We start from the raw sequence: 21,420 nt of genomic DNA on the forward strand, positions 1-21,420 counted from the left end.
GCTGCACTTGCTTGTTAAAACCCTGTCCCACAGTCTGCAAATGGCGCTAGGTTCGCAGAGGCAGTGGCCAGCCGCTTCGTTGCCTTTCTATATGCGCGGGTTTGAGTGTTGAATTTTGTGGTTGGTTTGCGCGAAGATAAATTTGCAGCACAAGAGCATGATAAAATTCGCAATTAGAGCTTCGAAACAGAGCCGCTGTGCGTGCATGCGTGTATAGTATCGCAACAGGTACAATTCGGCGTTTACCGTAAGTAGCCTATATCTAAGTGTGCCGAGCTTCACTGAATTTTTAAAAATCGCCTGTTGCAGGTAGCACAATTCTTATCCTTGAGATGGATTATGCGAATAGGCGGACATTACGGGCACAAGAAATTGAAACACATAATAATCTGATTAACACAAATTAAGTAATTGATTTTAATATTATTTACCTAACTGCACATGTTGCAATGTACAAATTGTAGCCGGTAAGGTTGCAAGACGCTTCAATTTGAAATTATTTTCCAGGACACCACTTTCGGGATATTGTTCCCCAAAGTGTGGGAAAAAGTACATAAGGGTTCGTTTACTATGGTTACTATGCAGAAAAGACCGTTTCATTAAAAAAGGCGTGGACCAACAGTGCATTTTACGGTGATGTTGAGGGCGCATATCTCCAGGCTAATGTCATTCTGGAAAATCATTTCAAGTGGATGCGCCTTGCAACCTCACCAGCTGCAATTCGTATTACGTGCTTTGTGCCATAACGTAATTAATTAAGAAGTTCATTGAACACCTTTTGTTAATTAGTTGAACATGTTCTTCGATTTCTCTCGCAAGTAATGTCCTCCTATTTGAATTATCCAGATGAAGAACTACAGAAGGATGTTTGAATTACATTTGAAAATGTTTGTTTCTGCAACACGCAATCTTTAAAGATTCCCCAAAAACTGCAAATGATCACCCCATATACTTCTGTATGTAGCATCGAATTTCTGACAATGCACTTTCTAACCATGTTCTTGATGCTAGCAACGCATACGACTGAAGCAAGGTGGACACAGCACTGTTAATTTAATTACTATCAACTTAAAAGAAATTACCGCTGCGTTCTCAACAACAGAATACAAACTTGTCCATCAAACAATCATCCTTCTAACCAGTGGTTCATCGAAATCTGCTCGAGATACGAATACGAGCGCAGCGTAGACTGCAATGTCTGTTGCGGAACTGTTTCTGGCGTTGCGAGTGTTCTGAGCACAATACGAGCGCAATCGTGCGCGGTGTAGTGCTGATTTTTAAAAATTAATTTCATGTGGGTGTGTAATCAACGCAAGAATAAGCGCGGAGGTGCGTTACTGCTTGTAGGACAACGACGTCACTTGAAAACTTTTTGGTGCACGTAATAACACCCGGAATGTGTCGGCTCCGTTGTCTTGTACTTTCTTGCAGAGCAAAAACTACTACAAGCCTCGCTCATACACACGTGCAGCAGTGTTTACTGTGATCGGCGCCTGTTGCGATATGGTGAGGACCACTTCCCCCCCCCCCTCCCAAAAGAAAAACATTACAAGCAAAGCGTTTCATCATTTGTTTAAGCTCGTCATATCAGGTTGACAGCTTAAATGATCGGGATAATGATCACTGCCGGACACATAATCAGAAATGGTTGACATTTCGTGGCGGCCGAAAAACTCAGCGGCTACACTAGTGGTTGCAGGAGGCATTCAAATTGTCACTGCGGCAGACCGTCGCCTAAACGAGATATACGAAATTGAAGAAAAAGATTGATTGATTTCTCTCTGCTCTTTAGGTGGTGGGAAGGAGGGGGTCAGAGATCGAAGAGCGCAAACGGTCGCTCATGTACCTTCCCGCGTGATTGCGCTATCAGAAAGCGCCGTGCAGCAATGTCGTCTTTGAGAAATTTTCAGACATAGGAGGCCGCTCATCGAGCACGGCGGGAGGCGATTGTTATCGACTCAGCATTTCAGCGGTGGTAAAATCCGCTCGTTGTGGGCGCCGAAATTTTCAGGGTGAAGGAGCCATGATTGCTTGTTCACACTGGTGTTATGACGTGAGCGGAAATGACGGTGGCACCTTGTCCTCTTCATCTTTGTTGATTTGTTAAAAATGTTGCCGAATTGGGAAATATGAACTGAACTCGGTAGGTTACCACCTGCTCACACCGAGAGAGGAGGGAAATAGAGAAACGTGAATGGGAGACGCGTTTTCTTCTGCAGTCTAACGTGAAATTCACGCGTCCTGAATGAAGTGTGTGTGTCCAATTTTTATTGATTAAAATGTCGCGGAGCTGATAGAGCTGCGAACTGGATCCCAACTAGCCTTTAGCTAGGGATTCAGATGTGCTGTACAATATTTCCTGTGTACTTTTCCTATTTTCAATAAACTTAAACTGCAGCGTGGCCGTATAGAGCCTACATGGGCAAAAGGACAGCTAGGTGGGCGACCGCGTGTGGATCCATGCATTGGATCAGCAGCGCATCAGAAAGAAGACAAAATCCGTTCTCGAGTTTCTTTTTGACGCCGAAAAGTTTGTTGTGTCATTGTGATGCGAATGGCTCAAAAACATTTCCTAATTAATCTAACAATTTCAAAGGAATGTTTGATCTCACACTGATTCGCGTTCCAGACCTTAATGCCCACAAATTGCAGCTAACGATAGTCATTAAAATTTTTGTAGGGGTGAAGTTAAAGCATACAGAAAGAAGATGTGGCGTAGCATAGATTGATGACGACAGCAAGGGTGAATAAAATGGACGACCGTACTTAAGGCCGTTATGGACGGATAAACAGAGTATCATGACTCGCAGCACTTGAAAACACTAAATTTGTAGGTAAATGAATAATGGACTGGCTTCGGCAAACTTCGAATGCCGTGATATCGTTACTGCGTCTTTCTGTAAATACCGAACTGGTTTCAGATCGTCCTACGTTCTTTCCAAAGAATTGACGCATGATGCAAGAAAGAAAAGTAAAGTATTAAAAAAGTGGGCAAATCAAAACGACCCTGTGCTTGAAACGTGCAGGGGCTAACACATAGTAACTGCATTAATGTAGTATGTATCAACTGTGTTAATACTAGTGCAGATAGACAACAAAGGTTACACCGAAGTACGCAAACATGTTTTATCTAGTGCTTAGCCGTAAGCACCAAAACACTTTGGTGTGCTTGAAATATGACACACTGTGTTTTCTTAGATTTACAGTAATTTTTGAACTACTAACAACATATTGAGAAATTTTCGTAAGTTCTCATTTTAAGTTCCATTCAAGGTATGCAGGCATCGTCGATGTAATTAGAACTTCAACAATGTCGAGAATGAGAATGAAAAAAAAATCTAATGGAGGTTGTAGGGGAGAGCTCCGGATTAACTTGGGCCACATAAGTTTCTGTAGCGTTCACAAAAAAAATAAAAACAGTATACGCGAGTCTTTTAAGTTCAGCAGCAGCAATCCGTAGCCACTTAGCTGTCGTGGCGTGCAAACTACATTATGAGATAAGTTACGTACATATATTGAAAACAAGCATAGTCTCTTTCACGGATCCTTGAAGGACGCCCAAATTGCACCAGATCGAGTTATCATTTGGACAACAGGGTTGGTTGTCAGTTATAAACAAAGACTAAATTCCTACATACCTGCATTTCTGAACAATACTGCTATAGCTTTATGCTTGCAAATGTAACAAAGAAATCACCGGTTTCTAGATTGTGCATTTCACATTCGTGTTATCGAAAACTCTTGGGAAAACGGCACTGCGACGAATTTTTCTGTGATCTCTTTGCTAGTGCGCTTGACCAACTGAAACTTGTTTGCATGGATGTTTCTTTGCGCAGACGCTGGATTACTCGGTAAACTATCCGAGGGAGATTTCTGTCACATGGGTAGTGGGGTTTTGAGCCCGTATTCAGAAATACCTCCTATGATAGTATTCTTCATAAGAGAAAATTCCAGCCGGTCTTGAATATTGGCTTATGATTGCCGAAAGCGACCGGCCAATGGCAAAAAGGGCGTGCAAACAAAAACATTGAGAATTAGGGTCCTGTTTATACTTGCCGATAAAGATACTACATGTCTCATGCATAAGTGTAGTGACGAGCTGGACAACATGCCAAGAGCGTGTTTATTATTGGAATATATAACTTGCCGGACCAAATTTAAAGTCCCGTTAGGTAGGCGGAACAGCGGGAGGATGATCTTTCTCTAAAAGAAAGCTACTTTCTGAGGATACCCATGAATATGCCAATGTTACATTCGTTTTAAAGGGCATGTCCTATTTTCCGTTTTTTCTCAACATCTAAATGTCGCAACCCACCCTATGCCGGACATCAGCTGTCTGCCGCATTTTGACTTCCTCCAATTTTTCTATGAATTGCACTATGCATCAGTCAGTCAAGCGACATTTGAGTGTCGAGAAGGAAGGACCGCAGTAAGCGCAGAGCAATCAAACACAGAAATGATAAAGGTTCAAGCCCTCTCGCTGAAGCATTTGTTCTGTGATCTTGCGATAACAAGTGCAGCTCACCTGTGGTATGTAGCCGGAATGACCGTATCGCGCAGTGATCTGCGACGTGCCTTCAGAACTGTGTCGTCACCGGCGTCTCTTCCTCTTAGTTCCTCTATGAAGACTCAAATGTGTGCCCGGAGCACGGTGCACTAGGTGGCTCGCTGCCTTCGTCTCCGACCAAGTAAGTGGCGACGCTGCATGCTGTGATGTACTTCCGAAGAGATCAGTTAGCAGCGCGTAGTCTCTCACCTTCCTGCACTGTTAAAGTGGAACAGTGCTACGAGAAACAATACATTGGCAGAGAGCGTGATAGAGAAAAATTTACGCCTCTATACCACGCCCGGGAAACTAGTTGGAGAAAGCATCTTGCTATGAACATTAAAGCCTGTTAAAAGTGACAGGGGGAAGTTTAAAAGAAGGAATTAAAGCAAATTTGAAAAGTATTAAAGCAAGGCACCCAATTGGGTATCAAGCGACTGATAAGGCTATATATGCCACTGTCATTTGGAAACGTCGCTATAGCTTGGGTTTTGTGGACGGTATTTAGAAAACTGTCTGGCTGGCAGGAAGGTCAGCTACGGAAGGCGCGAAGGAGTGCAAAGCGGTTGAACACCTGCGTGATTCCCCAGCTAAACCGCTAGGACAATGCAGTGATTTATAGAACATGCAGATTTTGCCCGTCTCATACCCGGCCGCAGAGGTCTCTTGGCGATGAACCCAGTTCATCCGACTTTTTCAGTTCAAGTCTGTCGGAAGCAAACTTCTTGAAGCGCTAGAAAGCGTGCTCGTGAGTTGTTCCTGCAACTCCATGAAGAAAGTGCGGAGAATCCCTTCAGTCTGCAGTCTGGCTCCGCAGAATCTCCACAGCGCTTAGTTAATCGAAAACCGTGGCTTACGAAAACTGAATTGAGGGTCAGGTTGTTCTGTGTTCTCTCTCTTTTTTCCCTTGAGAGAGGGGGAGGGGGTTTGTGCTTTAGCTTGCTTTAGCTTCAGCACAGAATGCTTTGTCTTTCTTGTAAGTGGCTCTAGTAGCTAGTTTTCGTTGCTCTAACGCAGGAACGATATCTCACTCGCTTTTTTATTAGTTCTAGTGATCTGTTATAATAGCCTAATGAACGAATGCCTATATTTTATTTACGGATGCTTTACTGATAAGAGCCTGAGTGTCTGTTGCCATTGCTTCCAAGTGCAACTTCTGATATGCAGTCCTTGTAATCATAGGGTCTTGTACATCTCTTGAATCGCTACTCCTTGCCAAAAAACTTGGCGACCTGTTTAATTGCCGACGCTAACGACATGTGGGTAGATAGCACATTAGTACAGTCAACGATAGCGTGTGAGCCTAGCTTTGATCTTCACGAGACACTTTGTCTCAGATGATAATACCTGCGCGACATACAATGTAGGTTCATTTACCATTCATCGGGCTTCACTCCGCTTAGTGTGCATTTGACATGAAAAATTGCACCCTATCGGTAATAACTAAGGTACTTCTCATTAGGTTGCCACTATCATTAACTCCGTTAAATGTCTTAGAATTTTAGTACCTAACCTTAATGGCGATTTATACAGCCTGCTGGAGTGGTGCCATACTAACCAGCTACAGGTAAACCTGTCGAAAACAAAATTTGTTGTATTCACTTCCCACCAACGAACACTTCATTCCATTCCTCCTATTTTTCTTGGCGCCAGTATTATCCCTGCAAGTTTTTCATGTAATTATCTTGGTATAGAAATAGACAGAAATCTTAAACTTACTGAACAAATAACCAAAGTAAAACAGAAGATCACTTACGGGATCAGGGTACTTCCAAGTGCACAAAACACATTTAACCATAAAATATTGCTATCTTTATACTTTTCATTAATTCATTCCCACATTAACTATATACGTAACTTGCTGGGGAAACACTTATGTAACACATTTAAACTCATTGCAAATCCTACAGAATCAAGCTATTAGGATAACTACATTTAGCCCATATAACCACCACGCCTCATACTTTTTACGAACTAATCACATTCTTTAAGTCACACAACTCAAATATAACCTAGGTACCTTTTTGTTCCGTCAAATCAATTACACACGATGCGATAGCTTGATGCCAAATATTCTCTAATAAATACTGATATTACCAGGTTTGCAATAAATAGGAACGTTATTTTACCCAAAATACATACTAACTATGGCAAAAACAGCGTCCATTTTTCATCTATCGCCTTCTGGAACACACTACCATTAGATATAAAAACACTTAAAATTCACATATTCAAGAAACAACTAACAGATTACATTCTGTAGAATACTGATGCCTAATTCATACAACCGTTCTTTCAAGGTGCCTTCATTTCATTTTCATTGTCATACCATTAGGTTTCTGTTTGATGTCCTTGCCTTACATATACATGCGAGTTAGCAAATTATACTGTGTTCGTCACGTCACTTACGCTGTTACCTTATTAGTTGTCAACGAGATTACGTTACAGTGCTTTTTTTTCATGACATTTATGCACACGTAATTCTTCAGTCATGCTATTCATACTAAAACCTGTAATTCTTCCATGTTAATGATTTGTTGAAACTGCTGTAATATGTGTTTTATTACGTTTACTTTGTAAAGGAGGTGCCATTGCAGTCTTTGACTTCGGGACCTCCTTCTGTATATTAACATCTTGTAATCTTTTAAATCATCTCTATAAAAACCGATTCTGATTCTGATTCAACACTACGTTTATGACGGTTAATTTGCTGCTTAGAAGTACAGTCGCGGTCAAAAATACGCGGCCCACGGCTCCAGTCGGCGGAGCGGCCGCGAGCCGCACCGCGGCGCTCGCGTCGGCGCTGCGAGAGTTTGCGCTCTGACGACAGGTATCTCCCTCGCTCTCGGGCGGATACGTAACACGGTTGATAAAGTTCAAGTGCATCGTTCAGCTGTTTCGAGATAGCGAGGGAGATACCTGTCGTCAGAGCGCAAACTCTCGCAGCGCCGACGCGAGCGCCGCGGTGCGGCTCGCGGCCGCTCCGCCGACTGGAGCCGTGGGCCGCGTATTTTTGACCGCGACTGTACGTGTACGGGCACGCATTTCAGGGTGTCGTACATTCAAACACAGAAGGAGAGCGTCGTGGTTGTCTGCTGACACCATATCAATAAACAGAGCCCCTTGGAGTGGGAAGAAGATGTTATCTGGCACGGTAGTTAGAATGGCCTTGACGAAATGAGGATCAATTAAATTGAGATGCGTGAGGACCTAACTGTTGTCGCAAAGAATAGGTGTCGGTATAACCCCCCCCCCCTCCCCGTCAAGAAATAGCCAACGTCATTATTTCACCTTTTATCGCTGACTCACTGCCAGCCTAGCGCTCGCATTCTCCTATTTCTCTGTGGTATGCCGCTGAGGCGTGCCGTTGCCTAGCCCGTCCTTGCTGCCAACCCGTTTTAAGGTTGGTGTACCTTGGGCCATCATGCTGAAACTCGCAAGCACTTTCGGTGTACGGCGATATTTTTAGCACTTTCAAAGGCAGTGGGCACCAAGTCCTCTTAGTTTTTCTATATGCACAATGCTTGTGGATCATTGCATGCTAGCTGTCCCAACGTTGAGGCTCGACCATCTTCGAATTCTTTTAAAATGTTTGTGATGTATTGAAGAAAAACCACCGGCTAGCCATGCGCATCTCGAGCGTACTATATACGACGAAGTGCCGGTCAGTCAGGCGCGTCACCAGCGCTTTACGCATGGGGCTGGTTTTGACTGCTCGCGGGGTTCCGAGTGCCGCACTGAGTTCGACCTCTCGCTCCTATTCGACAAAAACTACCCCCGAATATTGACTCTAATACCAAATATTTTCTCCTAACGTATAAAGAAGGGGCTACATAAAGTCCGATCGGTAAAAAATGAGGACTATTGAGCTTATTTAGTATATACATGCATTGCCACTCGCACCTAGACCACCACTTAACTGAGACGCTTATAAATGAGAAAAAACTGGTTTCAGTTACCTAGTACACCATGAGAATGACAGTAATGAACGCCACGAAATTTCACCAGATGAACGTGAGTGCAGTCTTATTCCTTTCTGTTACTCTCTGTGTTATACCACAGAGAAATAGGAGACTGCGAGCGCTAGGCTGGAAGTAAGTCACCGCTAAAAGGATTGTGATACAACACAGCGCATTGTTTTACAAGGGATGAAAGACTGGTGAGACGGAACGCATAATAAATTGCTTCGCCTATGGCAAGGAAACTAATTCGTATACAGGCTGCCTAAAAGCGGAGTCTTTTATTCTTGAACAACACGCAATTGCTAAGCAGTTACCTGCGCGATTTGCTCGCTCAGAAACTGGTGCCTTTTCGTATAAACCACTACTCTCCTGCAGAAAAGTAATTCAGAACAGTACTCACCTGCATCGGAACACCTGCGAGTGTTCTTATCCCTAATATTTTAACAGAAGCGAACATTGCACAACTTCGTAGAGTGAACCCTCGAATCGAATACGAGTCGAACGGTGACAAACACTGGATGCGCATTCCAAATTGTGAAAGTTCGCACACCGCTAGTAAAGGCCCTTCCCAAATAACACGTTGTAGTCTACGACTTCGTAATTCTCTATACTGCAATTCAGTCATGATTCTTTTATATGAACTCCATTTCAAATGTTAGGAGTTGTTCATCTGTTTGGCAATCATCCTTAAATGCAGCTAAATTTGACTATTTCTAAATGCTTTCTTTAAAAGGGGGGTGCATTAATGACTTACACATCATTGAAATTGGGCGTCTAGGTCAATGTTTTGTCAGAAACTTGTTTTCTGAGGCAAACTGAGCGCACTGGCTCCGGAGTACGAAGATCAAGTTGGGAAAAAACCGTATTGGTCCTAATTTAGCCGTTACATATACATTGAGGTGGTCCAAGCAAAAATATTCCGCAGGGCACATTTAGTACGAACAAGCTAAGATCTTTCATTCTCTGCATTTTGTGAAAGTGAATTTTCTAGTGATAGGGAAGAAATTGCGATCATTTTATCCTGGCTCTTTTTTTTTCTTTTTTGGTTTCGCTGTAAAGTTTTTTGGCGGGAAATGCAAATTTTGTCGATGCATAGATATCACTAGCTGCGGTTTATAGGTACGCTTATCTCACAAAATGTTAGGACGTTCTGTGACAAGAACATAGCGATGCATTTTGGCGGTTTCGGTTAAGCAATGCATCTAATATAAACGGCGATATGTGTGGCACATATATTAGGTCATGGTTTGCATTCTGCTGAATAACCTATTTAAGAACGTTTTCAAGTCTATCGGCGAACCCGCCCTTGAAATGATTACGACGATGACGTTTATTGGTATCGCCTTTGAAATGGGGCGGGAACAAACAAACCCCTAGTCTGCTTAATTTAAATAGTTTTCACTATATATATATATATATATATATATATATATATATATATATATATATATATATATATATATATATATATATATATATATATATATATATATATATATATATATATATCACTATTTAGCCTTTCGCCTTTCTGATTTCAATCTTAAGTTTCCTACTTACATTCTCTATCGCTATACTATTCCCTTACCTATACTTGCTATGACTAAGGTTCTACCAATCTCTTCCCTGCTTCTCTTCCACCCACACTCTATAAAAAATCCGGCATGCGCACCATCTAACAGCAAGCGTAGATGTCGTGCACAAATGTGCATAAAGGGAACGATTTGTTAAAAGCTCTGATCACTGTAAATTTTTCATTGTCCTGGCTCTGAGCTCCCTCCTGTCTTCAGGCATGTTCTCAATCTACCTATTGTGATGCTTGAAAGTGAGAAAATCTCACTAAGAGCATAGACAGCCATGAGATGGGCGCACGTCTCACTGAGCAGGAAAAGCGTGTACGCGTTTCCTGCAGCACTGATGCCCTTGCGTCGCCCTAATCAGTATTGCTCACCAAGAAGCTTCGTGGTGAAGCCGAAATAAAGGGGAAAAAAGCCCGTGGCATGATGGAATAATAAAAAAAAACATTTTTCTCAGTTAAAAATTATTTTGATAAGTCCAGGACAAAAAAAAAAAGATGCTTGCTTTTGTTAAATCACCATCTCGAATATTTTCACTAACCCATTTCAATATAAAGGTAACGGCTAAACGTGAGGCAGAACTGTTCTTTGCAATTGCATTGTGGTATTTTCCCGCCGATTGCATCTAAAAACAATTTTCAAACAAGATATGGTTCCCAGGTGCCTAATTGAGCTAAAACGTGAGCCATAGCTGCGAAACTATTCTTAGTTTCTAAAAATACTCGGAAATGCCTAAACTAAACCACTAGCACATGAACAAATCACAATCTCTGAAAGGAAGTTCAGATGAAATCTTCGTTGCTTTCAATGCAAACAGAGCAAGTTTTGATATTGCAGTCATCTAACGTGCTTTTTGGCAAGGCTTTTCGTTAAGCCAAGTTTTCCCTCTTATGGCAGAATTTAAACTACTGTGACCCCGAAGAAAATTGTTCATGTGGTACGTAAGTTGTTAATGAGCTCTTTCTCTTGTTCTAAATAATGTCAAAATGATTCAAAGAGGGTCCCATCTCGAGCCAGAAACAGTTGACCCTTATGCCTGAGGACGACATGGTTATAGCGACAAAATCGAAACTCGCAACAAACAGCAAGCTAGATGAGTGATAACACCATGCGAGCTGTTACATAACGAACATTCGCGCTAGCCTATAGTGGCAGCATGCCCCTTAAGTGCCTTCACTTTACGTAGCGCGCTCATCACCACGCGCCAGTTCCGTGCACATTATTCAGTAAATACCTCGGATATGGCAGTTCTGAGGAGGTATTCTGCAAATGTTAACTTAAAGAACATCTCCATTTCGGCTGCTGATCGAGTGCTGATTGGCGGGGTTGGGGTGTCAGTGAGAAAGAAACAGGTGCACACAGCCAGTTTTCTTCTCGGTGGTACAGCTCCCCGCCAATCAGCGGCTGCCGAAATGGGGAGTCCACCTGGTGGGTACTTACAGAATACAAACCCTCCTCCTCCCCCTGGTGTCTACTTAGTGACCGAGGGTGTATAAGCCCAGTACTGCTATCAAAGATTATATTACGCGGCATCCGCGGTTCGTCCAGCTCCACCGCCATTGATTGCCGTTCGTTAGCAGACGCTTACGATGTTATAAATTCGTGTAATGTCTATAGACATCGTTGCATTATGCTTTTGCCTTCTGTTTCCTACCTGCTTTGTGATCATTCTGACCCATCTGTCTTGCGTTCGCTGATTTTCACTGAGGGCGCACAAGATGGTCGTAATGAAGATGCGCGCTTTCGTATTCTCCAAGTTTTGAATTTCGTCTTTGGTTGTTTGCCTGAATGTTTGTGTCCTATTTAAGCGAAACATAGATGAGCTCTAACAGAAAGAGAACAACCGACGGCTTCAATATCACTGTGCGCACGCCCGTTTGTGAACAGAAACGGTCAGCATATATTGTTAGGAATGGCCGTACGGGGTGACAACGTGCCAGCTATTTCAGCCCTCTGCACTTGTTCCAATCCAACCGGACGGGGCCCAATTCAGAGAACTGCGAATAACCGGCAGCCACGTGGCGCGGGGTCAGCTCATGAATGTGGTACCCGGCCGCGCCACCCGGGACGAAGCAGAGTTCTACGAAGCCCCTCTGACGTCGGCTCCGGACCTTTACACCTGTGTGTGTGTGCGGCACTGAAACCTGTGCAACACGTGTATGTGAGCCCGCCTCCTCCAAAAGGACGGATCATCTTCAATGACGTCGAACTATGACGTCGAGGGGAGAGGATATAAGCAGCGATTGTCGGTTGCTAGAGGGTGCTCGTGTGCTCGTTGTGTGCTCGTTGTCATGCTCGAAATGTACTCGTGAGCTGTGTGCTCGTAAGCTGTTTGCTGTATGTTACTCTTGCGGTCTCCATATGGGAGTCACGCTAGACTGTCGAGGTATGTCTTGTCTAAGATGTAAATAATGTAAATAAATCCTGTTCACCGAGTTCCTCTCTACGACCTTCAACTCCTAACAAATGGTGGCAGCGGCGAGATCGTCCGACGAATCTAATAATATTAACGTGACATTTGGGAGATGTTGGCGCCTTTACGCGACACTGGCTAATCCTTTTCACATAGAATAGACGAATGCTAAAATTAAAACTTTAAGGCGGCACCCAACAAATGAGAGGTCGCAAGGATTAAAAAATTACATAAAACAAATTCAGACGAAGTACTTTCTTGTGGACTAGTTGGTTCATACGGAACAAGTAACGTACTGCGCCAAAATAAAAAAAGGAAGAAGGAGATAGAGGACCACTACCAACTGTTTATTGCATGAAGCGACAGAAAACCAATATAAGGCAATCTAATCACATGCGCATCCGGAAGTGCAAGAACCATTTCGTGCAATAAACAGTAGCACGTCCGTCTCTTCTCTCTATCTTACCGACCTTCTTCATGGATTTTGCGCAGTACGTCACCTGTTCAAATTTGAAGTCAGGTGACATAAATGCCCTAAAGGGAGTGAATGGTGATGGCATACAATATACTGCGAACAAAAGAACAGCCAATGTCTTCCTATCCCCGCGGCAAGTAGTAACATATTCGAGCCCAAAATTTACGAGATGACTTCGCAATAATAATATGTATGATAATAATAATAATATATGTGACCATTGCAGTACATGTTTCCCCATGCCTTGCACACGTGTACGGTTCATCGAAATGCACCACTGAATGTTTTTTTTTGCTGTTTTTACGTTTGTTTTCGCTCGCACGGTATATATTTATCGATGCGTGCGAAAATAAAATCTATAGTTGAAAGTGAAGCGCTGTGTCTGTGTATCTGTTTCTTTCTACGTCCTCGTTCAGCCGCGCTTATACACTCTACCATGGAAGACTTCGCAAATGAAGTTCAGTGGGTAATTATTACTCCCCGCGCGTTTCAAGGCATATGAAGTTCAATAATATTGCAGGTGCTGTGCGCTACGTCCTATTTACTAGCTCCAGTAAGCGCTAAGGACGCCGTCTTCCAGGAACCGTTTCCCAGCTCTCGCGTGCACTCTTCCAGGCGCGTACGCGATTAGTAGCTACCTCGCGTGAGGAAAATTGAGATACCAGAGTTGCCAGCTCGCATTCGTATCCTCCTCCACCGCGTAAACAGAGCACACGAGCCTGGGCTTTCGAGTGCGCTTATATTTTTTCGCCACCTATTTCCCGCAGAGAAAGCGTCGCCGCCGCTAACAACATGCGAGCGTGCAGCCCTGAAACACGGCGGTCGCGTGGCTTCATTTGCGCGCTCCTGGCATGTGCGACGAAGATTGCCGGAGCCGAAGGCGCACGGTGGGCGGAAAAAACGCCGCACCACCGGGCAAAGCGCGGGGCGGCAAGCGAGCAAGCGGCTCTATAAGCGGCCCGGCCGCTCCGGACAGCTTCCTCTGTTACGCTCGCGTTATACCACTCGAGGGTACGATCGCGCGCGAAAACATGCAGCGACTCGGTCATTCCCCGCGCTGCGCTCCACAGACAGCGCTGCCGGCGGCTGGGCGGTCACGCGCGGTCGCGCACGAGCAAGCGAGACTGTGGGCAGGGCTCGGGCACGCCCATCACCCGCATCGGGCCACGCACGAGCCCTTGAATCGAGAGCGTCCTTGCGCGCCGTCTGGGCCAAGGTGGTTCCTCACATTTGGAGTACAAGCCCTTCCTGGGGATCTCCGGCAGCTCCCAGCGATGACAGCTCATCGCGAGGCAGGTGACGCAAGCCTCCGGCGAAGCAAATGTACTCGCCGATAGTCACCAGCAATGCGCGCGTGTTACAGAGAATGCATTACTTTCCTTCTGATGGTCCGAGCCGATTTCGCCTGACAATGGCCCCGTAACTGGCGAAGGAGTTGGGCGAATGTATTTAAATAAAAACAAAAGTAATTATTATAGTTATTTTTCACCACATTGATGGAGGAGGATGAGGGTAAAAGCTGCTCTTCCCAGACGCAGCTTGACAAGAGCCTGCAGCCAGACAGTTCTGTGTAGAGCAGTTAACAGCAGCAATAAGCGTGTAGGTACAAGACTGTACAAATGAACAGGAAGAATTTCTACAAAATTTGCATGCTGCATGCAGAGGAAATGTCGACGCACCGAATCTGGTAACAAATACAAATCAAGGGCCTTATAAGGTAAAAGTATTCCAATCTGTTTTTATTCCAATCCCCTGACGTCAAATTTACGTAACCGCCGATGCAAGCATCGGGCTGTAACCCGCAGCGTCGTTTGAAAAGCCCAATCAAACGTGGCCCTCGTTTATAGGAAGTCATTTTTTTTTCTTTTAAAGCGGATAGCCTTGCCTACATTGAAAAGATTTTCTTATAGAATTGGCTGAGACGAGGCGAGGACCACGCTCAAGTGTAGAGAGATTCGATAAAGCGGAGCCAGCGCAGTGAAATTAGGGGTGCGATCTTGTACGCGTTCCAAAATAGAACGGAGGCGGTCCGTTCCACCGAGCCGCACACGCTTGGTCAGTTTGAACGACGACGAACGCCATGACGTCAATTGTGAAGTGATATCTGCTGTCAATCATTCCGTGGTGTCTGCTATCGGACGAACGTAACGGAACGGACCGCCAATTTCGCGACGGAAAGAACGGACTGCCTCCGTTCGAGTTTGGAACGCGTACAAGATCGCACCCTAGATAACCGGATCAAGAGGGTGGTGCCAGCGTTTGCGATTGATGCGCTTCCCCTTATTTAGCTTGCGGTGGCTGGTTGAAAATCGCGGCGGCGTGCAACGGAACGTTAAAAATTCCGCCGGGATGGATCCTCAGCAAAAAAGAGTTGGCAAAGTGATTTCGTATACGTGCCGAAAGGGCTCGATAACGCTATACTGCCACGAAAAAAAAAATTATTATACGCAAATAAATGCATGCTCCGCAGCCGCTCCGAGTAGCTAGTGCCAGAGCAATCGGCAGGCAGCCATCTTCTATTCCTTTCGGAACGGGGCAGTCTTCCCCTATTCAGAAAAAAAAAATCAGTTTGTTCGGCATATTAATGCGTCTTTAATGCCGGTGTCAATGCGTCCTTTTTGACACAGTGAGTTTTCGCGGTTTTGAGACGTCGCGTGACAGACAGGCGAAGTGAGAGCAGCCCGAAAACGTTTGATCAATGGCAGTCTATGATGGCGAAAAAGGCGTTGAACCAGAAATTATTATTTTTCTTTCAGTTGGTCTAATCATGCATAATCAGTGTGCGCACATCATATCAGTTTTCGCGGTTTCCGTGACGTCGCATGAGAGACAAGTGAAGTGGGGTTGGCCCGAACATTTTCTCACCAATCATGGAGGACTAATTGCAGAATTAGAATAGAAAACTTTGGAATAGCTTTACGTTGTAGCGCCCCTCATCTTAGTTTCACAAACAAACTTGACATGCGCCATTTCCTCGATTCGATCGGCGCGCAATGAAAAAAATCAGGGGAAGCGAAGCTTCGCAACGATATTGCTATTGGTCAAGGTTAATAGTGAGGATTGTTAAATGGCAGCTAGTGCCTCTAGTGCCTAGCCAGTTGATCGTGTTCTGCAAAGACGATGTCAACGTGGAGTGTGATTGTGAGTCTCTAAAAGAGCACCAGAGAACCTTCACGAGCGAACTCTTTTCAGCACAAATCCTCATCTAGTGCATAAGAGGCAAAGGCCATAAGCGAGGTCGGATGACGTGTACCACCAGCTTGCTTCGAAGCTAGCAACTTTGTCATAGCTCTATAACGACAGACACTTTTGCGGGACTTCATGTGACTAATATCTCAAAGTTGTTGTCCTCAAATCCCTGGATGAAATGCCTGATCATTTCGGCTTCCCACATCGTCGGTGCTCGCGGCATCCTCGATTTAGCGAGTGCAATTGTCCCGCTACTGCTGAAGTCAAAGGTTCGACGGAAGCCCGTCTGGTCGGGATGAAACAGAATAAAATAAAATAATAATAAAATGACAGACACCGACCAAAAGAAATGCTAAAAATGAAGAATTCTTTAAGACGTTTCCGCTTCGCTACGGAAGCCTTGTTCACAATGGGGTGAAAAAAAGTTCATGGAAGCTTTTCTATTCGTCAGCATGAGACGTAAGTAGCGCGCGTACGACGGGGGACGGATTCCCTCACTTCGACTGAGCGTGAGACGTGTTTTTTTTTATCTCCAACTCCAGATACAGCCGCGATTTCAAGTTTCTTTCTTGGCCGATAATTCTTGAGTTTTAACAGTCAATCTTGAGGCCCGTTGCATGTGTATGCTCGGGAAGGGCATGCGAAACTGTTCGTTTCCTTTCGACATCGTTCTGACGCTGCCTTAGTCTCTGCCTAAAGTTTCCCGATTCACCCGTGTATGCCTAGTCGCAATCTGCGTAGGGTATCTTGTAGACTGCGCTAGGAAAGGACTCTCTCGAAAGCCTTCCTTGCAAAAATATTTTATATAAAGTCTATAGACAGTCTATAGACGTCTATAGACTTTCTATAAATGTTTTTGTAAGGGCTGTCCTTACCGCCCCCGAGTGCGTACCTCAGCCTACACACAGGCACGTGTGCCACCTCAACGTCATAACTGCGCAGAACGCGAGACAAGGTTTCGCTTATCCCAGGAACGTACGGTATGACATTACACTTTCTTGGTCGGGGGCTAGCCTTTGGTAAAGTATTGGACAGGCGGCGTTGCACAGCACTCAAAAACGGCGTGGCATAACCGCTTGTCGAGAGATCGTCTCGCACGCGGTCCAAGTCGGTGAAACGACCACCTGCTTTGGCGCAAATGTGGTTCGCACGGTTGAATAGGGAGGCAGCAACCGACCTTTCGTGAGCATCAGGATGAACGGATTGAAAGTTTAGGTAGCGGCCAGTGTGAGTGTCCTTTCGGTATACGCTAAACGAAAGCGATCCACCGCATCTGTTGACAAGCACGTCGAAAAATGGGGTCTGCTGTCGACTTCCTTTTCAATTGTGAATTGGATGGCCTCTGACTGTCCAGGTGCGCAGTGAACGAAGCCAAAGTCCTGCGCTGAATCACGCAAAGGCAGTCATCTATATAGCGCAGAAAGACTCTTGGCCTAGGACTGAAGGACGCCAGAGCATGATTTTCCAGCCATTCCATCGTAAGATTGGCAGCAGTAACGGAGACGAAGGCACCCATTGCCGTACTGTGTACTTGTCTGTAGAAGGCCTTGTTGAAGCAGAAGTCCGTGTTTCCAAGGCGAAAGCAGAGGAGCCTCTTGAGGTCGGGAACGTCAATAGGCGGCCTGTCTGGCATAGTCTTGTCGCATTCTAGAGCAGAAGTGCATGCTTGCACAGCCATGTCAGTCGGAATCGAGGTAGAAAGCGACACCCCATCAAAAGAAGCCACCACCTCGTCGTCGTCTAGAGTCACATCACAAAATTTTTCAATAAAGTCGCAGGAGTTGCTCACATGCGGGGAGCCCTTCCCCATGAGTGGAGACAGAACCTGGTGCAGGTAACCGGACAATTTGTAGAGAGGGGAGCGAGTGTAGTCAACGATTGGATGTAGGGGGACATTAAGCGTCTGAACTTTCGGCAAGCCATAAAGTGCAGGTGCAACACCGCTACAATACAGAGACTTGTGCTAGGGAGCTAGGAACGTCTTAAAGAATTATTCATTTTTAGCATTTCTTTTGGTCGGTGTCTGTCGTTTTATTGCTTCACCAGACTGCTGCGCGCACTCACATAAGCGTCGTTCAGCCCAAAGTTTACGAAGTGCAGGATGGCCAGAAACGACGCAAGGAATAATCTTGAACAGCGACCATGTCAGTATACCCGATCCGTGATTTCCGTGCAACACATTGGCGACGTCGCTACGGCAGTCAGTGATGGTGATTATCCCTCGTAGAAAGCAAGCCACATTTTTACATCTTGATCTCCGGTTCCCCCGAAAATTTAAGCTTCCAAGTGACGCTCTGCGCCAGGACGCATTACAAAAGGCACGAAAAAAAGTTTATATTGTGGTTTATATGTTTATATGGTGGTTTCGGATCGTGACGCGGTAACAACAAAACACAAAAGCTTTTAGACCTAAATTATGGTTGCAACCAACGCAGTAAGTGAATACAGTGTTATACCACAAACAAGTTTATCATTATACCCTCTTTAAACAAACCGTCGCCCCCCCCCCCCCCCTCGACTGTAGTAGAGCCGATCTGCATTAGCATTGGAATTAGGGCAAGAAACCCTACGGAAGCACCAAAAGCGTAGAATCTCCTCGTCTCTGAAGCAGAGTGAGCCTTCATATAAACGTCGGCCCCTTTATACCGATCTTATCTCTTACCCGAAGATAGATAAGGTGCGCGGCTGCGACATATTTGGTCCTCGAACGGGGTTCCTTACGGCGTACGTACTTCCTGGTTTTCTGCAGACACTAGCGTTTCTGGATCACGCCGCACTGAAAATGCATACATACCGGCACTCAAAAGCGCAGACTGCGCGGCATCGGCCGTCTAACCGATAGTCTGTTTTTGTGCGGTTGATTTTTTTCGTTTGATAGCAACGGGAATCGCATCAAGCAATCCCTGCAATTTCGTGACCTGCCGTCTTCCAATGAGGACGAGCTCATCATTCTTTCCCAAGGGACAATATTCTTTGTTTCTTAGAAATACGACCGCTGTTCGCTTCATGTTTAGTAAACGGAACTGCTTAGTACACTGACTGGAAAGTAAGACACATGGGGCACCCACTGCTCTCTGCGTAGCGCTTTCTCTATCGTTTTTGCGATCACTACCACCTACACATTCATATTGCCCACTTACTTCACAATAACCTATATTTGCACGTACAAAGTATCACACCTCGTTCAACTCGCGGTCATGATTTGCGTAAAGTTCAAGTAGGCTTTCATCATGGCCAAAACGTTGAGGAGGGATTGTTTGCGACATCGAGAGCCACCCGCCGTGGTTGCTCAGTGGCTATGGCGTTGGGCTGCTGAGCACGAGGTCGCGAAATCGAATCCCGGCCACGGCGGCCGCATTTCGATGGGGGCGAAATGCGAAAACAACCGTGTACTTAGATTTAGGTGCACGTTAAAGAGCCCCAGATGGTCGAAATTTCCGGTTTCCTCCACTACGGCGTGCCTCATAATCAGAATGTGGTTTTGGCACGTAAAACCCCGTAAGTTAAGTTAACATCGAGAGCCGAATATTCAAGCTGAAAAGATGAAAACTGACCCCTTGTCAGTGCCAAAATAGATTTTCCGAGAGTGTACGTATAACAGCGAAGAGGTTTACTAAAAGGGCGACTCACCTCGGAGGCGCCGTGACTAAGGCATTCTGCTGCTAAGCAGGAGGTCGCAGGTTCGATTCCCGGTCAAGGTGGCCGCATTTGGATGGTGACGAAATGCAAAAACGCTCGTGTACTTATATTTTTGTGCACGTTAAAGAAGACCAGATAGTCAAAATTATTCCAGCGTCCTCCACTATAAGACATATTTCAAAGCATCATGTTGCTTTAGGACGTTAAACCAAATGAATCCATCAATCTGGCGGAACTTTAGTTATTCCTTAAGTCTCGGCGTTTATGTACGTTGCTTCTCCATACATTATAGGTTTTCAAGCAGTTCGGTCATATTGTACAAGTGAGCATAACGCAACAAGATATGGTAATTTGCTGCCTCAATTGTTAACATAACCGATACATCTGTTTTTAGAACTACTATTGAATAATACTTTTGTTAATACGCACTTTCAATTTTTTTATTATTATTATACCCTGTTACCTGCACATGCTGTGTATTCGTTCCACTCCCTTCTGTAACGCCTTCGGGCCTTGAAGGTACAATAAATAAATAAATAAATAAATAAATAAATAAATAAATAAATAAATAAATAAATAAATAAATAGTAGAGCTCTGGATAGTTTAACTCAACATTTCAACAGGCAAGGAAGGAATATACTCTGAAGACACGTAATAACTTTACATTTGTATCCGACAACCATTAGATGGTGAGGTTTAAAGCTAGTGACTCCTGCATATTGAAGACTCGCTTCCTCAGCAAGTGGGTTGAGATTAAATGAAGCCTCTTGCTTCTACTGACAAGCCAAGATTGGACCACAAGCCTACCCGTTTGAGAATCAAAGCTCAAATAACCGGACCACTGAAAAAAAAGGTACCTGCTTTCATTATATCAGACACTACGGTAGTTTCTTGAATGTGATCACTCGTCCAATCCAAGCATTGCAGCCTCTTCCTAGCCTCTTCTCAGAATTGCTACCCTTCAATTCTAACCTCCCTAAGGTATAATCAGAAATTAAGAGCAGTACGTAAAATCGCGAGTTAAGTTCGTTAGAAATTAAACACCCCCTTCCCCCCCGCCCATTTTTTTTTATTTATTTCAATGAGCTGCGGTGTTCGGCGGCAATATGATGCCGAAGCTTGCTGCAAGAGCGGATCATCCCACAACGACAGTTTTCTGAATGGGTAGATACCGACAGCAGCAGGAGCAGCGCCAACGTCAGCAGCAGTAGGAGCAGCTGGGACATCGACAGCAAGGGCTCTGTGAGAGCTGATACAAATAATGAGCGCCTTAAGAAAGAAGGTTGTGATGCCGATTCGTCACTTACCTAAACGACCATAAATTTTCATCGCGTTCGACAAGGCTTTGAACTGTTTGGGATGAACTTTATTAAAATGACGCCCTTGTTTTTTGCTACTCATCCATAATACATTTTATTTGGTTCGAATCTTAGCGACCTTATACATTATGGTCATCATGAGCGTACAAAAAAAAAGCTGCTTTTACATTCGACTAAAGACGGTATTATCTGGGGTGGAGCGCGGCGGAAATGGGCTACCACGTTGCCCGCCTGACGCAGGACCCGGTGTGTGAGGGGCGCTGGCACTTGCTTAGTGCGACCAGCAGTGATAAGAAGCT

General features: G+C 44.7%; 1 protein-coding gene and 1 long non-coding RNA gene across 2 annotated transcripts in view; one reads left to right on the plus strand and one right to left on the minus strand.

Moving 5' to 3' along the window:
- Positions 1-21,420, minus strand: part of LOC139050132 (uncharacterized) — a 31,315-nt gene that overhangs the window by 1,601 nt on the left and 8,294 nt on the right. The window contains exon 2 of the long non-coding RNA XR_011508803.1: positions 4,526-4,765. This is a non-coding gene — a long non-coding RNA (uncharacterized lncRNA). The remainder of the gene's footprint in view (positions 1-4,525; positions 4,766-21,420) is intronic.
- LOC135911805 (uncharacterized PE-PGRS family protein PE_PGRS24-like) overlaps positions 4,596-21,420 on the plus strand; it is a 31,009-nt gene continuing 14,184 nt past the window's right edge. The window contains exon 1 of the mRNA XM_070526322.1: positions 4,596-4,688. The gene's annotated coding sequence lies outside the window, so the exon portion shown is untranslated. The remainder of the gene's footprint in view (positions 4,689-21,420) is intronic.

This window comes from Dermacentor albipictus, chromosome 1 (genome assembly GCF_038994185.2).
Source record: "Dermacentor albipictus isolate Rhodes 1998 colony chromosome 1, USDA_Dalb.pri_finalv2, whole genome shotgun sequence".
In the NCBI taxonomy this organism is placed as follows: Eukaryota; Metazoa; Arthropoda; class Arachnida; order Ixodida; family Ixodidae; genus Dermacentor; species Dermacentor albipictus.